The sequence below is a fragment of the Schistocerca cancellata genome, chromosome 1 (genome assembly GCF_023864275.1).
Source record: "Schistocerca cancellata isolate TAMUIC-IGC-003103 chromosome 1, iqSchCanc2.1, whole genome shotgun sequence".
Classification (NCBI taxonomy): domain Eukaryota; kingdom Metazoa; phylum Arthropoda; class Insecta; order Orthoptera; family Acrididae; genus Schistocerca; species Schistocerca cancellata.
Genome location: NC_064626.1, coordinates 49771230 through 49777477, shown reverse-complemented (window position 1 = coordinate 49777477; position 6248 = coordinate 49771230). Strand labels below are relative to the sequence as shown.

The 6248-nt window shown below is 40.4% G+C and overlaps 1 pseudogene; it reads right to left on the bottom strand.

The window, feature by feature from the left end:
• Positions 1 to 1646: 1646 nt before the first annotated feature.
• On the bottom strand, positions 1647 to 1764 carry LOC126098165 (5S ribosomal RNA; annotated as a pseudogene).
• Between the last annotated feature and the right edge of the window lie 4484 nt (positions 1765 to 6248).

Here is a 6248-nt window from a genome sequence, read left to right as displayed (position 1 = left end):
AAGTTGTTGAAGGAAAAGAATACCTAAGTAGCTACGTACTTCTTCACTGGATGTCGGGAGTCTGGCGTTATCTGTCAAGGCTTATTAGTCCGCTTTGTAACTCAGTCTCAGCCCAAGGTCATCTGTAAGTGTCTTCGTCCATTTACACATGCCTCCAGAAGGCAGGTGAAGAGATCTGGTAATGGATTGTCTCAATGTTCAACATATCAAAGTTCCTTCACAAATTTCTTCTCAATTTTACTATCTTCGTCATACTGGTAAGTATTGATTTCACAAGATTTACTGTCCTGTGATCTTCGCTCTGTTTGGTTAATGTCTGGTGGTGGGAATATCTCTTTACTGAGTGGAAGACCGTGCAATTATTATTTATATACTTACTATGCTTTTCTTTAAAATAACACAAGAATGAAGAATAACGGGTTCTTGCTCATGCTTCTCTCTTCAAAGATATGTTAACATGTCAGCGAATGAACTGAACTGAACTGAAAGTTTCTTTTATTTTTCTATATCTCGTCTCACAGTTTCCTGCTACAAATGGTCACCGTTAACTACTAGTTTATCATTGTTGCGTGGAGACCATATGTCCCATTCTGACGTAGGTAACACAGTGATTCAAAGAATAACTTTCATGGCGTAAATGCATCTCTACTCTTATTTTCAAAAAATTTATTTTGCTTTGGTTTTAGGTTCAGGATAACAAGCGTTTTGTGTAGATCTCGGTGTTTGCCTTTAGTATACTTCACACTAATTTGAACAGAATCACACTAACAAGTGAATCTCCCAATCGCACCACCGCAGATTTAGTGGTAAGATGGCCCAGAGGAGAGACCGTCAATAGCTTGACTCAGATCAAGCATGAAAATTGGAAAAACTGCTAAAAATGCAAAATAGAAACAGTGACCGGTCGAAGCTCAAGATGTGTAGATTGATCGAATTTGATTAGCAACGGTGTTGAGGTTATGTTATTACGGTGTTGGACGACGTACGGGGGGATACGTGTTCAGATCTCCCTCGTGCGCAATGTATAAATAATTTTTTTCTGAAAAATATAAACTATACATCCAGTCATTGACATGTCTGTTCGCTGTATTCAAATTTGTATTTGTGTTTTGGTGTAGCGTCCGTTTGCAATAACAAGGTGTTAACGTACGTACCTCCTAATTCTTCTACACAAGCACCGCATGTTACTATTCTTGCATTCCGTTTTGGGAGTTTTAACTCTTGAATTTCTTTGTAGAAAATAGATCATATCTGTTCACTTGTTGTTTTCGTTTCTATCAGTGGTCTATGCGAAATCTCGGCTGCTCTCACTATTCACCACATTTACTTGCTATGGGAATATATTTAAAGCATGACACATGTTCTGTAACCGATTTACGGTATGTAGACAATTGCCAAGACGGCAGAAGGAGATCAGACACGCCTGTGACTGGACCGACAGTTCATAAAAGCACTCCGTCTTTAGGCCACAAGTGGCCCATCGGGATCATCCGACCGCCGTGTCATCCTCAGTAGAGGATGAGGATAGGAGGGGCGTGTTGTATGCACTCCGCTCTCCCGGTCGTTATGACTTTCTTTGACCGGAGCCGCTACTATTCGGTCGATTAGCTCCTCAATATCACGAGGCTGAGTGCAACCTTAAAAAATGGCAACAGCACATGGCTTCCTGTATGGTCATCCATCCAAGTGCTGGCCACCCCCGACAGCGCTTAACATCGGTGATCTTACGGGAACCGGTGTATGCACTGCGGCAAGGCTGTTGCCACAGACAGTTCATAAATTTGTGGAAAAAAAATTGGGTAAATAGGAGATTTGACCAAGAATCTCCCGGTTAGCAGTTCACTACCGTAACCACACAATCACGATGCAGGGGTTTCGAGAAGTATCTACAACATCTAATCAAATTACAGCATTTAGAAACAGGAAAATTCAATATAAAGGCAGGCTTTACACACCACTGGTGCGACTAACGTGATAAGTTATTTGACGACCACAGTTATCACCACGCGGAAATGTTTATTCTATAATATTTTTGCCCATGGTTGCACGGTATTTGGATTTAGTAGCTGGTCAGCACCACTCTGGTTCTATGACTCGCTGTGCAGATGCACTTTATACTTCCTGCGGCGAAAACAGTCATTATCCTCCGAGCGATATCGTGGAAGTTTTCCGTGAAGCGAGTCCTGTATTTTTATCTGTAAAGTGCAAGATACGACGGCTGACAATAGCCGAAGCGGCGTTAGATCGTACTGGGTGACGTACACTGTTAGTGCTTTCCAAAGCGTGGTTCGCTTGTGTTAGGTGTGCTGCTGTGGCTGTGATTTTTGACGCGTTGGATAAACACAATATTACTACGTCACCCGCAAGTACGTATGGTTGGCACGTGTCAAGAAAGATTGTGATTCCATCGGGTACTAGAAACTATTTCTTGCTAATTAAATAACTTCTTGGTTAGATGAAATGACCACAATTAGATACTATTTAAATTCATATAAATTGATGTTGATAACATGTTGTTGCACGAACTGTTTAAGCACGAACGTGTACTGGAAGCCAGTGCATGATTGATAGTAGCAACGTAGGAGCAAGATTCTCCGGCATCCATTCCACAACCATCGAAGTCCTTCTCAAAAGGTGAGCTAGTGTTCTTAATTGCTAAAAGTTTTACATTATAATCAGCTTTTGCCAATTCTTCTGAAGCTCGTTTTTATATATTTAATATTACAAAATATCATTGAGAGATCTATTTTACAGTTGTTGATGTATTCATCTTGTTTCTGTGACAAGACACTTTTTGGCAATTTCGTGAGCGCTTTAAGTTATTTGTTTATTCTATCTCAAGACTCGTAGGTATTTCACTGACGAGGCAAACTCTCCATGACGCAGAACTTAAATTTAGTTATAAAGGGTCCCAGTGGATAGCACGTCAAAAACTGTACACAGACCAAGCATGAAAACAGGACGGTGTACAGAACTGTGGGGAAAAAAAGCAGAACACAAAGCGAGCGGTCCAAGCTCAGGATGGGCAATATCGATAAAATTAGAAGAACCACAGCGTCGTGGTTGTCTCTTTACAGTCGTGGACTAGCGAAGTGAGAGAACCGCATTGAAATCTCCCAAGCGGCCTTTTCCCTTTCACAAATTTATGAACTTTACGTCCAGCCACTGACGAGTCTGTTCCGTTTCTCCAGTGTTGGTAACTATCGTACTATACATTGCTAATACAGTACAATATGAGACATGTGGGAAGATTATATTGCCGTCAAAGCTTCCAAAACGGAACGCAATATTCGTAACATGTAGTTCTTGTGTACAACAAATAGGAGGTAGCTACATCTGGAGGTTCCTTCCTTACACATCGCAGATGCAAACGGATATTGCACCACGACACAGACACAAATTTTAATACAACTAACAGACACGTCAAAGACCGGTGGGCAGTTTACTATAACTTCATGAAAAAAAAATATGGGGGAGGTTTGAACACAGATCTCCCCCTTCGCAGTCCAACTCTTGAACCACATAACCACGACGCCGTGTCGATTCACATTATCTCGATAATGTACATCTTAAGGTTGAACCGTTGACTGTTTCTGTTTCGCTTCTTTTTTCACAGTTCAGTACACCTCCTACATGTCTCTGTGCTAGATCGGTGTTCACCTTTTGACAGGCTACCCACTGAAGGCTGGGGGGGGGGGGGGGTGCGGAATTTCCCTTATGAGACGCTCTAAAGAGAGGACTGAAAAAGTTTTCTGTTTTCTTCTTTAAGCAAACGCTTAGAATTCCCTTATTGGTAACTTAATCCGTCGATCCAGTCCTTTCATCCACATGCCCGCTGCCTCCACACATGTAAAAATATCCTCCATAGGACGATACACGGAACGTTCGTGAACATGCACGTTTTGAAGTTTTCCACGGCACTTTCATGCAGTAATATTTTCACGGTTTTCTTGCTCTATATAATCTCTTACGTTTTATACCTGTCGCACGCAACAGCCGCGAATGCGGCAAGAAATCCGTTGAGATTTTGTGACAACACAACCAGTGTTGAAAAATGCTAGAATGAAAACCCTTAAGTAAAATACCACACAACGAGTAGGTAGCGAGCCTACTGCAATACTGTAAGAAAAAAAAAGAGAGAGAGATAAGTGGCATGCTGCCTCCAGTAGGTTTCTTGGCTCCAGAAATGCCAGCCCTCTTGCACCGCTCGCACGCTCCAGCCGGCTCCCGCCTTGATGAAGCCAATTTGTGCTCGTATTCCATCCCTGCGAAGGAGAAGAAACACGTCACTTGCTTATTCCGCAGACGACGCAAACTAAATTGGCCCTTTTTATCTCGTGTTCCTGCGATGAGCATCTGAAATACGATGCTGTCATCGAATCCTCTGTTGCCTTGCATTCCAAATGTAAATCTCCACTCAGTTTTGCATGATTACTAGTTTACAAGTGAAAAACCGCGTTTTTCCATTCCATAGCTAAACCTCTCTCCAGCATCAGGCATCACGAAAATATACAAGCAATATTTCAGTCCTCGATCTACAAATGTATCTACATTGTCTTCAGAACTCGCCTCGGATTCAAGAGCAGTGACAACAGCATATATAACAGAGCATATGAAGAGTTGAAATGGAAAATGTTGTAAAACCCATGTTTAAAAAAAAAACGATTTTCAGTAGTATGATATTCTCGGTACTCTATTGCGCGTCCCAAAACTTATTCCTAGTGTCATATCATGTTTCAACCATATAATAGTACAAGGTGCGTCGGCGTCGTCTTTGTGCCGTGCAGTGATTTCCTCAATAGTTCTAAACACTATGCAACTTTCTTCCGCTGGATTAACACACTATTGTTGAGTGAACATAAGCTGTGAACCCCTTCATGTAATTCCAGTGCATACAACTAAGTTCTTTCATTTTGGAGATGCTGCTCAAACACCGTTTTCAATGCAAGCTTGAAAATTCTCGATATGCAGCACGATGAATGTGTCTCGTACTCATCCATTTCAAGTAGCTATTAGACATTCTGACTCTGAAACAGGAGAATAGGAAGATGTCAACGTACTCAAAAACAGATGTGTCCCATGCCGTACTTCACCTGAAAGACCGCCCGAGTTTATCGGTTGCCATCAGAGAGTCCTATTGCTACGTTGTCAGTTCTCCCTGAAAAAGAGGGGGCGTTTTACAGCAAACATTGTGAGATATGATCGCAAGAATTGTGCGCCTGAAATAAAATACGGTGCCTCTGTATTCATGACACTTTATAAAATATGTTCATTTGTGTTTAGAACAAGTTATTTTGTTGGTATGACACACCGTTTCTTAATTTTTTCCATTGTTTGCATTGTCTCTTCCGTGACTGTATTACTTTCATTATAATAAAGAACAACTGCATTCAGCCACAAATTGTGATTTTATTAAAATCCACGATTCATTTAGAGCCCTGCTGCCTCATCGTCAAGTGCTTCGACAGTCTACATCAACTAGACATTCCGTTTAATTCGGAACCTGGCAAGATCACATTTTTATATCAGAAAATTCCACATTGTGAAATGTAAGTAAATAAAAGTATGGTAAGTCGAAAAGTAATTTACTGTTTCTAGTAGTAGGTGATTTATTCTGGAGAATTTTTATGACACAGCACATCTGCAGAAACATTTTGACATAACACATTTTCGAACACAATTCGAAACAAGTCAAAGGATTCTGGCCGTGAAGATGCTCCATTATTACAGATACACAGATACTATTTAGAAGGTGTTAAATTACTACTCACACATACGTAATTAATGATACAAATATTTGTGAATGTGGTGAATGTGCCTATATTTTATGTAAAGGTTACATTATTAAATACTTGTTTCTGTAGGAAAAAATAAACTTTCAAAATTACTGAAAAAAGTGACTGCAAAACTCTGTTTGTTCATGCAACTTTTCAGAAGCATTTTATTTATATAAGATTATTTTTAATTGCTCCAGGAGATCAAGATTTTGTACCATTGTTTTCAGTATGGAGGGCAGTTCAGCTGTTACAGATGTCACTTAGTCCGTCTCTTTAGGTACATGAAGTTAGCTAGTGAAATCTGTTAGAGTGGTTAAGTCTAAGGACATCAATGTGTTCTCTGTAATGCGTATGGAAAGTTCTTCCTGTTTTGCCTATCTAAAATGCAGGTCAGCTGTTGCACTGTAATTTATACACTCCACTTTGTTCCGTTATTAGAGTGTGTATGTTTACTGTGTAAGGTACGTGGTG